General features: G+C 39.6%; 1 long non-coding RNA gene across 4 annotated transcripts in view; it reads right to left on the bottom strand.

The window, feature by feature from the left end:
• Positions 1–12,320, bottom strand: part of LOC143691706 (uncharacterized) — a 39,389-nt gene extending 27,069 nt beyond the window's left edge. For all 4 annotated transcript variants that reach the window (XR_013179666.1, XR_013179664.1, XR_013179665.1 and 1 more), the window contains exons 1-2: positions 10,860–12,320; positions 10,140–10,208 (exon numbers count right to left, since the gene is read on the bottom strand). This is a non-coding gene — a long non-coding RNA (uncharacterized LOC143691706). The remainder of the gene's footprint in view (positions 1–10,139; positions 10,209–10,859) is intronic.
• Positions 12,321–15,102: the final 2,782 nt, after the last annotated feature.

Here is a 15,102-nt window from a genome sequence, read left to right as displayed (position 1 = left end):
AACTTTATCTCAAAAATGGCATTAGAGACTTCCTGGAAGATGGCGGCTTAGTAAGACGTGCGGATCTTAGTTTCTTCTCCAGGACAGCTACTAGGGGAGTAGAAACGATACAGAAAAGCACCCAAAGCCACAACAGAGATAAAAAAGACAGCGTACCCCATCCTGGAACGGCTGGCTGGCTGAGAGAAGCAGCTCGGGTGAGATCGCCGAGGCGCGCGGGCCTCACCGGGTGGGGCGGCAAGCGGCCGGAGTCACTCCCTTCCCCCTTCCCGGGCCGGCTGGGAGAATTGGAGAGGCGGTCCCCTGAAACCAAGGTGGCTGGTGCCCACACCACGCGTGGCCCCCCGGACCATCTGAGAGAATTGGATCAGAAATCCCCAGGCCACGGAGAACGGTGACGGGTGGGGAAGGCCCCTTCCAAACCCGTGACTCCCGGGGAACGTGCACTCTCCCGGGCGGGCCGCTGCCGCTGGCGCCCTCCCGCCATGTTTGTCGCCCAGGGCTGACTAGAAAATTCGGACGGGCTCTTTCCCGGGCTGCGGCGACCAGCAACCCTCCCTGTGTTCGGACCCAAGGCCGGCTCAAGCCGCTTCGGCTAGCGAACCCCCCGGACGGCGAGAGTTTTCCAAAGTTTAAGGTCCCACAGCACCTTTTACTGGTGGGACCCGCAGACAAACGTGTGCCACGAGCGCCACCTACTGGGCAGGATAAGAAAAACAGAACCCAGAGATTTCACAGAAAAATTTTCCAAACTTTTGGATCCAATACCCAGGGAAATCTGTCTAAATGCGCAGACGCCAACAGAAGATAACGGATCACGCTCAAATAATTGAAAATATGACCCAGTCAAAGGAACAAACCAATAGTTCAAATGAGATACAGGAGCTGAGACAACTAATGCTAAATATATGAACAGAAATGGAAAACCTCTTCAAAAACGAAATCGATAAATTGAGGGAGGACATGAAGAAGACATGGGCTGAACATAAAGAAGAAATAGAAAAACTGAAAAAACAAATCACAGAACTTATGGAAGTGAAGGACAAAGTAGAAAAGATAGAAAAAACAATGGATACCTACAATGATAGATTCAAAGAGACAGAAGATAGAATTAGTGATTTGGAAGATGGAACATCTGAATTCCAAAAACAAACAGAAACTATCGGGAAAAGAATGGAAAAATTTGAACAGGGTATCAGGGAACTCAAGGACAATATGAACCGCACAAATATACGTGTTGTGGGTGTCCCAGAAGGAGAAGAGAAGGGAAAAGGAGGAGAAAAACTAATGGAAGAAATTTTCACTGAAAATTTCCCAACTCTTATGAAAGACCTAAAATTACAGATCCAAGAAGTGCAGCGTACCCCAAAGAGATTAGACCCAAATAGGCGTTCTCCAAGACACTTACTAGTTAGAATGTCAGAGGTCAAAGAGAAAGAGAGGATCTTGAAAGCAGCAAGAGAAAAACAATCCATCACATACAAGGGAAACCCAATAAGGCTATGTGTAGATTTCTCAGCAGAAACCATGGAGGCTAGAAGACAGTGGGATGATATATTTAAATTACTAAAAGAGAAAAACTGCCAACCAAGACTCCTATATCCAGCAAAATTGTCCTTCAAAAATGAGGGAGAAATTAAAACATTCTCAGACAAAAAGTCACTGAGAGAATTTGTGACCAAGAGACCAGCTCTGCAAGAAATACTAAAGGGAGCACTAGAGTCAGAACCGAAAAGACAGAAGAGAGAGGTATGGAGAAGAGTGTAGAAAGAAGGAAAGTCAGATATGATATATATAATACAAAAGGCAAAATGGCAGAGGAAAATATTATCCAAACAGTAATAACACTAAATGTTAATGGACTGAATTCCCCAATCAAAAGACATAGATTGGCAGAATGGATTAAAAAACAGGATCCTTCTATATGCTGTCTACAGGAAACACATCTTAGACCCAAAGATAAACATAGGTTGAAAGTGAAAGGTTGGGAAAAGATATTTCATGCAAACAACAACCAGAAAATAGCAGGAGTGGCTATACTAATATCCAACAAATTAGACTTCAAATGTAAAACAGTTAAAAGAGACAAAGAAGGACACTATATACTAATAAAAGGAACAATTAAACAAGAAGACATAACAATCATAAATATTTATGCACCGAACCAGAATGCCCCAAAATACGTGAGGAATACAATGCAAACACTGAAAAGGGAAATAGACACAAATACCATAATAGTTGGAGACTTCAATTCCCCACTCTCATCAATGGACAGAACATCTAGACAGAGGATCAATAAAGAAATAGAGAATCTGAATATTACTATAAAGGAGCTAGACTTAACAGACATTTATAGGACATTACATCCCACAACAGCAGGATACACCTTTTTCTCAAGTGCTCATGGATCATTCTCAAAGATAGACCATATGCTGGGTCACAAAGCAAGTCTTAACAAATTTAAAAAGATTGAAATCATACACAACACTTTCTCGGATCATAAAGGAATGAAGTTGGAAATCAATAATAGGCGGAATGCCAGAAAATTCACAAATACCTGGAGGCTCAACAACACACTCTTAAACAACGAGTGGGTCAAAGAAGAAATTGCAAGAGAAATTAGTAAATACCTCGAGGCAAATGAAAATGAAAACACAACATATCAAAACTTATGGGACGCAGCAAAGGCAGTGCTAAGAGGGAAATTTATTGCCCTAAATGCCTATATCAGAAAAGAAGAAAAGGCAAAAATGCAGGAATTAACTGTTCAATTGGAAGAACTGGAGAAAGAACAGCAAACTAATCCCAAAGCAAGCAAAAGGAAAGAAATAACAAAGATCAGAGCAGAAATAAATGAAATTGAAAATATGAAAACAGTAGAGAAAATCAATAAGACCAGAAGTTGGTTCTATGAGAAAATCAATAAGATTGATGGGCCCCTATCAAGATTGACAAAAAGAAGAAGAGAGAGGATGCAAATAAATAAGATCAGAAATGGAAGAGGGGACATAACTACTGACCTCACAGAAATAAAGGAGGTAATAACAGGATACTATGAACAACTTTACGCTAATAAAAACAACAATTTAGATGAAATGGATGGGTTCCTGGAAAGACATGAACAACCAACTTTGACTCAAGAAGACATAGATGACCTCAACAAACCAATCACAAGTAAAGAAATTGAATTAGTCATTCAAAAGCTTCCTAAAAAGAAAAGTCCAGGACCAGATGGCTTCACATGTGAATTCTACCAAACGTTCCAGAAAGAATTAGTACCAATTCTCCTCAAACTCTTCAAAAAAATCGAAGTGGAGGGAAAACTGCCTAATTCATTCTATGAAGCCAACATCACCCTCATACCAAAACCAGGCAAAGATATTACAAAAAAAGAAAACTACAGACCAATCTCTCTAATGAATACAGATGCAAAAATCCTCAATAAAATTCTAGCAAATCGTATCCAACAACACATTAAAAGAATTATACATCATGACCAAGTAGGATTCATCCCAGGTATGCAAGGATGGTTCAACATAAGAAAATCAATTAATGTAATACACCATATCAACAAATCAAAGCAGAAAAATCACATGATCATCTCAATTGATGCAGAGAAGGCATTCGACAAGATTCAACATCCTTTCCTGTTGAAAACACTTCAAAAGATAGGAATACAAGGGAACTTCCTTAAAATGATAGAGGGAATATATGAAAAACCCACAGCTAATATCATCCTCAATGGGGAAAAATTGAAAACTTTCCCCCTAAGATCAGGAACAAGACAAGGATGTCCACTATCACCACTATTATTCAACATTGTGTTGGAGGTTCTAGCCAGAGCAATTAGACAAGAAAAAGAAATACAAGGCATCAAAATTGGAAAGGAAGAAGTAAAACTATCACTGTTTGCAGACGATATGATACTATACGTTGAAAACCCGGAAAAATCCACAACAAAACTACTAGAGCTAATAAATGAGTACAGCAAAGTAGCAGGTTACAAGATCAACATTCAAAAATCTGTAGCATTTCTATACACTAGTAATGAACAAGCTGAGGGGGAAATCAAGAAACGAATCCCATTTACAATTGCAACTAAAAGAATAAAATACCTAGGAATAAATTTAACTAAAGAGACAAAAAACCTATATAAAGAAAACTACAAAAAACTGCTAAAAGAAATCACAGAAGACCTAAACAGATGGAAGGGCATACCGTGTTCATGGATTGGAAGACTAAATATAGTTAAGATGTCAATCTTACCTAAATTGATTTACAGATTCAATGCAATACCAATCAAAATCCCAACAACTCATTTTTCAGAAACAGAAAAACCAATAAGCAAATTTATCTGGAAGGGCAGGGTGCCCCGAATTGCTAAAAACATCTTGAGGGAAAAAAACGAAGCTGGAAGTCTCGCGCTGCCTGACTTTAAGGCATATTATGAAGCCACAGTGGTCAAAACAGCGTGGTATTGGCATAAAGATAGATATATCGACCAATGGAATCGAATAGAGTGCTCAGATATAGACCCTCTCATCTATGGACATTTGATCTTTGATAAGGCAGTCAAGCCAACTCACCTGGGACAGAGCAGTCTCTTCAATAAATGGTGCCTAGAGAACTGGATATCCATATGCAAAAGAATGAAAGAAGACCCATCTCTCACACCCTATACAAAAGTTAACTCAAAATGGATCAAAGATCTAAACATTAGGTCTAAGACCATAAAACAGTTAGAGGAAAATGTTGGGAGATATCTTATGGATCTTACAACTGGAGGCGGTTTTATGGACCTTAAACCTAAAGCAAGAGCACTGAAGAAGGAAATAAATAAATGGGAGCTCCTCAAAATTAAACACTTTTGTGCATCAAAGAACTTCATTAAGAAAGTAGAAAGACAGCCTTCACAATGGGAGACAATATTTGGAAATGATATATCAGATAAAGGTCTAGTATCCAGAATTTATAAAGAGATTGTTCATCTCAACAACAAAAAGACAGCCAACCCAATTACAAAATGGGAAAAAGACTTGAACAGACACCTATCAGAAGAGGAAATACAAATGGCCAAAAGGCACATGAAGAGATGCTCAATGTCCCTGGCCATTAGAGAAATGCAAATCAAAACCACAATGAGATATCCACCCACCAGAATGGCCATTATCAACAAAACAGAAAATGACAAGTGCTGGAGAGGATGCGGAGAAAGAGGCACACTTATCCACTGTTGGTGGGAATGTCAAATGGTGCAACCACTGTGGAAGGCAGTTTGGCGGTTCCTCAAAAAGCTGAATATAGAATTGCCATACGACCCAGCAATACCATTGCTGGGAATATACTCAAAGGACTTAAGGGCAAAGACACAAACAGACATTTGCACACCAATGTTTATAGCAGCGTTATTTACAATTGCAAAGAGATGGAAACAGCCGAAATCTCCATCAACAGAAGAGTGGCTAAACAAACTGTGGTATATACATACGATGGAATACTATGCAGCTTTAAGACAGGATAAACTTATGAAGCATGTAATAACATGGATGGACCTAGAGAACATTATGCTGAGTGAGTCTAGCCAAAAACTAAAGGACAAATACTGTATGGTCCCACTGATGTGAACAGACATTCGAGAATAAATTTGGAATATGTCCTTGATAACAGAGTCCAGCAGGAGATAGAAACAGGGTAAGATAATGGCCAATTGGAGTTGAAGGGATACAGACGGTGTAACAGGACTAGATACAAAAACTCAAAAATGGACAGCACAATAATACCTAATTGTAAAGTAATCATGTTAAAACACTGAATGAAGCTGCATCTGAGCTATAGGCTTTTGTTTTGTTTTGTTTTGTTTTGTTTTGATTTTACTATTATTACTTTTATTTTTTTCTCTATATTAACATTCTATATCTTTTTCGGTTATGTTGCTAGTTCTTCTAAACCAATGCATATGTACTAAGAAATGATGATCATGCATCTATGTGATGATGTTAAGAATTAATGATTGCATATGTAGAATGGTATGATCTCTAAATGTTGGGTTAATTTCTTTTTTTCCGTTAATTAAAAAAAAAAAAAAGAGAAGGGATAATTGGAGCTGAAGGGATACAGACTGTACAACAGGACTGGATATAAAAACTCAGAAATGGACAGCACAATACTACCCAATTGTAATGCAATTATGTTAAAACACTGAATGAAGCTGCATGTGAGGTATAGCTTTTTTGTTTTTTGTTTTGTTTTTTTTTCTTTCTATTATTGTTTTAATTCTTATTCTGTTGTCTTTTTATTTCTTTTTCTAAATCGATGCAAATGTACTAAGAAATGATGAATATGCAACTATGTGATGTTATTAAGAATTACTGATTGTACATGTAGATTGGAATGATTTCTAATTGTTTTGTTAATTCTTTTTTTAATTAATAAAAAAAAAGAAAAAAAAATGGCATTAGAATTAAAAGTGTTCTACTGGAAACTACTTTCAACAATTAAATGTTCTGTCTACAGTTACTGCCCACTAATTGTAAATGATCTTTGGGGGTGGGGGGGGACACAGTGATCATTGAAACATCCTTATATTTTGACCACACTAATGGTTGGAGATAAAACAGCAAACATGGCAGTGTTGTCAGTCACTGCATGTGACCAGGACACTGTAGATTACAAACTTCACATAATTTCAACTCAGAGCTTCAATCAGTCCATTCACACTTTAATTCTTGGCTTAAATTGCAAGAATCATAATTTGAAAGGGGACGATTGGTATGAAGTCCAACAGTATTTTTCTTAATTGTGCTGGATTTTATTCTTCACATAGACTGTTCTCTCAATTAAAATGATGAATAATTGATTACATGACCTGCAACAAGTATCTGATGAATAATCAATCAATTTATTTAACAACTTTATTTTGCAATTTATACTTAAATAAATTGGCTGGTGGGGGGGGGGATGGGATTTTTCCAAGAAGTTAAAAGTGAGGCTTATTTAAATGATGTTTAAAATAAAACACAAAGACACTAAAATAATTCAAAATTACATCATCTACTCCACTTTCACTCATAACATTGTGATGACTGAGGACAAGGACAAGTAATGTCATGAAAATGATGTGGAAAACCAAAGAAACAAGAATTTGATAAAACAGGTTATTTTGACATGTGGATTTAGGCAGTTCATCTGCCTGCTATTGTGACTTATGGGTCTTTCTGTAGATTTGCATAGAAACAGCTAAGCTGTAGTGAAAGGAACACTGATATTGTAAACAGAAATCCTTTTTTCAAAAAGCCTAAATTTGGCCACTGGTTACCTGTGTGATCAAGTCATAACCCCTCTAAGCCTGTTTCTCCCTTGTAATATGGGGTTTGTAACTCAAACTTCACAATATTTGTTGAGGATTCAATAAGATAATGCACATGAAATATTTTAAAAAGCACAAACTTCTGTGGTCAGGTGTTAAATTTTAAGTGAGGCTCCCATTCAAGTAAGTTAGTGGAAGACTCAATCAAAGCAGCTAATGCCTCTCTTCCTGTAGCCTAGTCTGGGGGTCTGTGAGCCTCTCAGAGAAGTGGAGTTTGTTTGCTGTAGAAAAGGAAGCAGTAATGCTGAGCAAAGGGCTGAGGTGGGTGGGACTGAAAATGGTGACCCAGTGTCTTACAGGGAAAAAATTTATCTCTTATCTGCTATATATCATGGACTTTCAAAAGCATTTTATTTATCTATTAACCTATTTTTACTTTGCTACAACAACATAAGGTAGGTACTCTCATGATCATCCCCATTTTACAGATTGAATGACTGAGCCAAAGCAGAGGAGGAGAAAAACACAAAGTGATTCAAGTTCACTTGCCTCGGCAGAACTGTAACCAAGCTCAAGCTCTATGGCTTAAGAGTCCAGACTCTTGACACCTTTTATGCCCACCCTGGCACGGAATAAGAAAACTCTTGAGGGTTCCATACCCAAGAACTGCTGAGATGACCAAAGAGGTGTGTGGTCCAAATGTGTGGTCCCTCTACAAGCAGCAGTGGGAAGGGCTACGGTCATCAGCAGTATGATCAATAGATAAGGCAGATTAAAGTGTAAGCAAAAAGTGTCAAGACAAGCTCAGCAGATGGAGTAAGCACAGAGGCCAATTCCTAAGCTTAGGGCAGGAAAAGACACTTTACCTAAACCAGATGCTCACATGGCTGCTGTGAAGTTGAGGTGGGAGGAATCCACTAAGAAAAGACAGTACTTCAATCAGAAGAGACTCAGGTAACTTTAATTAGAAAAAACCGAGTGTTTCCTTCCTTAAGGGAGCATGGAAACTGGAGACCAAGATCAGTGCATGCAGTAAAGATGCCATGTCAGGCTCATCATGTCTACCTCAAGCTCTTACACTCAATATTCCCACTACCTGGTCTGCTTTCCCCAGGTCTTCAGTCTCTTTCCCTCACTTCATTCAGGTTCAGATGTCACTCTTTTGGGAGACCCCCATGACTCTTTATGTGTTTGCACTGCTTTACCATGCCAATAGCTATCTGTAACCATCTTATTTATGATCTATCCCTCAACTAGAAGGTAAGCACTATGAGAATAGGACTTTGTTTCCTCTACTGCTTTATCCTCTGTGGCTAAAACTGTACTTCATGTATAGTAGATGCTCAGTATTTGTCAACTGATTGACTGAATTGCAATGGGTCATGTCAGCTCCAATCCATATCTATTTAAGGTAAAAGAATTTTAGAGCTAGGAGGGAACTTAGAGTGCAATCTAGTGACTTCAAATGTTTTTTTTTTTCTTATAGTCAGCAGAACGCTTTCTTCAAAGACATTAGAAAAGTCCTAACAGCTCTACTTGAACCCTGGAATGATGGGGGAGGCACCCTCTAAGGAGAATTGTAGAGAACTGTTTGGAGACCACTTCTCTAATCAATGACTTTATTCTTCAATTAAGGAAATTGAAACCCAGAGAGGTTTTACAATTTACCAAAAGTCACAAAGTCCAAAGTTCGTTTTCATAAACCCATTTAAATGAATACCATATTTGCAAGTTAACAGTTTTAGCCGAGGCTGAGTGAAGGTTCTGGTTGCAGAATAATCCCCCTTGTTTAGATTTCATGTGATAGTTACTCTTGTCTGCAAACTCCAAGGGTCATGGAATTTCTCGAATGTTACAAATCCAGGCTCTGGGTAGAGAATTTCATTTCTTAGTTTTCCGTTCTGATGACCAAAAATTGGGCAAACGGTTAACTGCATGATGTGTTTCCCTACCTTTTTTTTTTTTTTTGCAGTGTTTCCCTCATCAAGCTCTCACTTGCACAACCAGAATTTTAGGCTCCCCTCTTTCTGCAGTTCAGCAATGTTCCTCTCTCCCCCCAGTTCTCCCCTCCTCCACACAAAGTTGTGCTGCACATGTTACACATCTGTTAAAATGCCCTCCAACTACGTGCTTTAAACACACATGCAATCATACATATACACACGCACACACACACTATTCAACTCTCGCTATCATAAGCTTTCCCTTCAATTCTTTGGCACTCCAAATCTCCCCTTCTTTTGCTCAGTGTACCTTTCCTCCTTCTCCAACAGTCTCTGCCAGGCCTGACTCATTTCTACTTAACTCCATTCCATGGTTCCTGCAGATGGCAGGGGGTAGTGGATCACTGGCCATGGATATCAAGTAATATGTCATTACGGAAAATTCTCCTCTAAATGAACCTCAGCCATCTGGCAAAATGTGTAACAAGGGGATACCAAAGCTAGAAGGAAAAATTCATGAAACACTTGTTCATTTCAGGTTGGGAAGGAAGATAAAAACAGATGAAAGTCTACCCAAATCCATCTTTTTAACACAAACCATAAAGTTGAACAGCTTAGCTACACCTGTATTCCAGTGCTGTGTACATATAAATTAAATTCTAGTTCTGAAAAGAAGTTTTGCCAAGAGAAACTTGTAGAGAAAACATTTTAATGGAATTAGTTGGGAGACAATTTTCACCTCCATCTAGTACAGTATGAGGCTAACATTTTGTTGCTTTGTTCTTCCTAAGTGAGAGTAAAAACTATTCTATGGTAAGACTTTTCTTCAAGTTCATGGTTAATATTTTGAAATATTGTAATAGTTTAATGTTAAAAATTTTAAAAATTACCTAACATTCCACTTGTAAGTCCATGTTCTAAATGCTCTCCCTGATTTTTAAATATTCTGCCCATGTAACCTGAAATCAGAACAGAAGGTCAAAGAACAGAGTTAGAATCATAATATATCTCCTCTCATAAAAAGCTATACATCAACCACAATGAAGATTTTTCCACTTTATTTTCAACTGAGACAGAATTTTGGCACAAGGCAGAGAAGAATGTGCTTTATGAAAAACAGACAATGTTGCCTTTTCCATAACTTAGCCCTGACAAGCAGAAAGTTATTTTTTAGTAATGAAAGGACAAGATATCTGCATTTGAATAATAATCATATTTGGAGTAGTTACATCATAATTGGGATATGTCAAAAGTGGAAAAAGGGAGGGGTAATTATCAAACAATTTTCAAGGCCCTCCTAATTCCCCAATATGTAAATAAGATGACAATATGCAAATTTTTTAACATTTGTAATGGAGCCTTCAAAAACAAATCATTCCTGTCTCCTACTAATGCATGTGTCTTTCAGACAAATCCAAGACTCAACATTTTATCTGCCTGAGAGGACCAGAATCTTTCTGTTGGCCACATATTCCACATATGTGAAACTTCTAACTTTGTTCTGTCTTTAAAAACATATTTCTTGTTTTTCAAGCTATCCCATAGAGGGGTCCCACATGGTGTTGTCCTGAGTTCCGTGAGTTCCCGTCATAAAGTAAAGGCAAACTTACACAACATCCAGAGCCCTCAATGTCCTGCAGTGAGGGAGGAGGCTGCCCTCAAATTCCTTGCAGCTGAAGCCTACTCAGGTGGCACCAATCTTGACTTCCAAATGGAAAAGTAAGTAGATCTACAAAAGGAAAGGTGGTAGCTTTACATCCTGAAGCTGAAGAGAACCTTAGAGAGGTTTCTAATGGTGGCCAATCCACTTTCACAATTGAAATCCGGGTTGATGTCAGTGTCACATCCTCCAGGAATACCTACTAGCCAGTGGGCTGTGCTGAAATTGCTGCTGCCATGGGAGTTACTCCTCTTTCCAGGAGCATCACTCCTGGAACTTCCACTAACCAGATCCAGGCTGCCCTCTGGGAATCACATCTTCTGGTGGTTACTGGTCCAAGGGCTGACCACCGACCTCTGACAGAGACATCTTATGTTAGCTGCCCACAAAGATGGACACTGCCATCCCATGTAACAGAAAGGTGCTCATGCAATGTGTCTGATAGGGATGCTGGTCCAGGACTTTGTGTGCTGGTGTGGCACCACCTCTCACGAGTATCCATGGGAGTCATACTTGATCTTTACTTCTCCAGAGATCCTGAGGAGTATGAAAAGAAGAACAGACCACTGCTGAAAAGCTAAGGCCAAGGAGGAATTTCAGGGTGAATGGGCTGCTCCAGCTCCAGAATGTACTGCTTTTCAACCCCAGGCCTCGGCTGTTGTGAAGGTACATAGGTGCTCTCTGTGCCCATTCAGCCATTCCTGGCTGAAGATCCGAGGGCTCGGCCTGTAACTGAAGACTGGGCTGTAGCTCTCACAGCTTGGGCAACCGAATGGGTGGGAATAGACCACTAAGTGGGCTTGGGCTGCTCTTCCACAGGCTTGTAAACAGAAAACGGAAATAAGGTTCTGTGCAAAAATAAACATCAGTTTCTATTAAGAAAAAAGAAAAGTACTTCTTTCCTGATGGTAGTTACATCGCACTCTTTATTATTTGTTGTCTTCAGTTCCAGTCTCCCACGTCTACCACATACCAAAAAGGTCCTCTCAAGGAAGAACCTACTATTGTGAACGAAAAGAGGAAGAAAACCTCCCATCTCAGAGTGTGATGATGAGCCATTTTTTACACTTTTCTCCCTCCCTCTCTCTTTTTTATGTGCTTCTTGGAATAGTGACAGTCCTGACTGAAATGCTAACTGGATAAATGTGGACTCGTGAAGGTTGTCTTGACTAGAAGCAAAAGAAGAAAACCCCACACTTGCTCAGGCACAAAAGAAAAAAAACAGTAAGGCGATTTATCATAGAGATACAGAGGTGACTCACACAACCCCAGGACTGGAATGTGGCCGCCGGACCTCAGGAAGACTAGAACAGGAACTGAAAAGTGGGTAGGACTTTCTCTAGCTCGCCTCCTGACAGCTCGGCCTGTCTCTCTCCAGCAAACCTTGCTGCTGCCCTGTCAGTGGATGGATATAAAATGGCGTCACTTGGCCCCCACGTCAAATACGCACGTTCCGTCTCTTAAAGAGACAGGCTCCTCCTCAGCCCCCCTTGAAAAGCGTTCTCATTGTCCCAGCTGCGCACCTCTGGCCTCACCAGCAACGACCCGGAGGGCAGGGTCTATTCCAAGAGAGCGGCTGGTAGCCCCCCATTAGGAAGGGGTGAGTGGGTGGTGGCGTCCTGGGCAGACACAGGACAATGACGACCCGCCCAGATGCTCACCAGTAAATGGGTCAGAGTGACAGGAAAAGAAAAATCAACATTATTTTAGACATCAGAAAAATATATATATAGTCAGGACAGACAAGGCTTAAATAAGTGTGATTCACATAGAATCCCAATAGGAAGAATCCCGTAGAAGCAAAATGGTTAACTTTGATGACATCTGAGGAACCACTTTTCAACTCTTCTCAGGAAAATGAGCCATTGGAATTATAATTTACACAGAGTAAAACTTCTTTAACTCTGTGATAAATTTCTTTTAAAACGTTATGTGAGAGTTTAGGTCGGTGAGGAGGAATAGGAGGTTTCGGTGGTGGGAGGATGGGGGCAGCTTGAGAAGAAACAGTGTGCCTGGAGCATGCTAAGTGGCTCCACTGTTGTCTCCCTGAGACCAAAGGCGAGGGAATTTCCCCTTCGGGCAGGGAGAAAGCCTGTATCGTGAGCACAGTCAGCTCACCTCAATCTGCTTCTTTGGCTGTGGTCCCTCCTGCCTAAAGCAAAGAACAGTTTAAAACCAGGCTCTCAGTAGAGACAGCTCCCACTACTTAACATCTCCCAGACACAGAATCCAGCGCCCTGGCTGTTGTAAAGTTCCTGCGTGTCTGTTATATATCACCACAGCAATGTGTGTCCTAAATATAAACGGGATGTTGAGAAAATGAGGGGACTTTGTAAAAGCGAAGGGCGCACATTGTATGGCACAAGGCTCATACGGACATTACCAAAAAGACTTTCTCAGGCCTGAGCCCAGTAGTGAAACAGGCATGAATGGCCTTAAAGTATCTCTGGGGACTAACATGAAAGCTAATAATATATACTTAGTATATTACACATAGTTCCATCCTAGACTGCCAGTGTCTACAACTAGAGAAATCTAATGACAAACCAGCAAACAGCATTAAGAGCTTAGCTTTGGGCAGGTCTGCCAGATCTCCTACTTCAGCTTCAGCCCACTCCCAGGACTTGGGAACACTGATGTGTCACATTTTTCCATCTGTCCCACGGAACAGTCGCCCTCCATGAGAAAGACATCAGTAGCAGCAGACCTCTTCTTCCTCTCTGCCTCTCTTCTCCCTTTTAGAACCTTAAGGTTTATAGGAAGTGTTTTTTTTTTCTTTTTTTGAGAAGCAAACAGGAGAGGAAGAAAGCGAAATTTATGTGAACAGAGCAGACCCTAGCTCATTTAACAAAAAATTTTAAAAAGATGTTGATGGCTTTAACTCTAAAGCAAAAGTCTACAAATGATATTTGCTCATCAATTCAGTAATGAAAAACAGGCTTCAGGGTCTAGTAAGCTCTGCAAAGGAAGATGAACTTCATGAGCTTACCCAACTTCTTGCCAAAGAGTTCCCCCAAAACTCTAGGACCATTTATCTCCGAAGGGAATACTAGCTGCATATAGCCTTATTACATACCAATGAGATTTTAATTTCTTCTTCAGCCTTCTGGAGGTTTACAGTGTTACTGAAATCCAAATGTGCTCTTTATCTGAGAAACCTCATCCCTTCAAACATTCAATCTGTCAGTCTTTTATTAATTTATCAAAGACTCCTTTTTAGTATCTACTATGTTCCAGGCACTGTGCTAGATGCTGGGGATGCAACGATGAAAAAGGCATAGCCCTGTTTATAAGGGGCTTTCAGTGGATGGAGGAAAAACAATGACAAAAACATGCATTAGCTGATTGGATTCCCCTGTGAAACCTGAAATTATGCTTCATAGTTCCTAACCCTACAGAGCAGTGTATGGCACAGCATTGTTCCACTCACTTTCCATAGTCAAATGGTTGTAGATTGAAAAAGATGGCTTGTATTATGATAATGAAAGTATGGAATATCAAAATAAAGTGTCACCCAACATATCAGGAAAATTGAGCCAAAAAAAGTAAATTACAATCTTCAGAAGCACTAAAAAATGACATACAATTCCAGCAAATGAAATGTTTAAGATAGAAAGAGAAAGGTTTAGCAATTAATTATATACTTAGAAACCTGAATTCCAAACCTCTGGTAAAGTAAGTCCAGTGAACATATCTACCTAAAGAATAAATTCGATCCTGCCATGCCCTTACTTTAAAACCTCCCTTAGTTCCCTGTTGCTCATCTAGCAAAATCTAAATAGACATGCACAAATATTCATTCATTCGGCAGACTTGTATTAAGAACCTACAGTATGCTGTGGTAATGTTGTAAGCAAGGGAAATATAAGGACGTCATCACTGCCTCAAGAAGCTCAGTATAAAAAAATAGCTGCAATATGCTGTCCTCAGAGCTATAATCATATTATGTACAAGGTGCCATGGAAGCACAATGAATAGAGAGCCTAACTCCCTACAAGGGGAGAAGGGAAGCAAAAGAAGTCCTTAAAAAGAGATTGATTTTCATGTGGAGGATTAAAGGATAAGTGGGAATTTGGGAATTCTTCAAGTAATAAAGGAAGAAAAGGTAACAGAGCAAATTATACAAAGCAAAGGGCTGAAATATGATTTTACTTATTTTCTTCAGAATTATCCAGGCATTTAAGTGGATGGGT

Source organism: Tamandua tetradactyla, chromosome 7 (assembly GCF_023851605.1).
Source record: "Tamandua tetradactyla isolate mTamTet1 chromosome 7, mTamTet1.pri, whole genome shotgun sequence".
Classification (NCBI taxonomy): Eukaryota; Metazoa; Chordata; class Mammalia; order Pilosa; family Myrmecophagidae; genus Tamandua; species Tamandua tetradactyla.
This window is presented reverse-complemented; position numbering and strand designations above follow the sequence as displayed.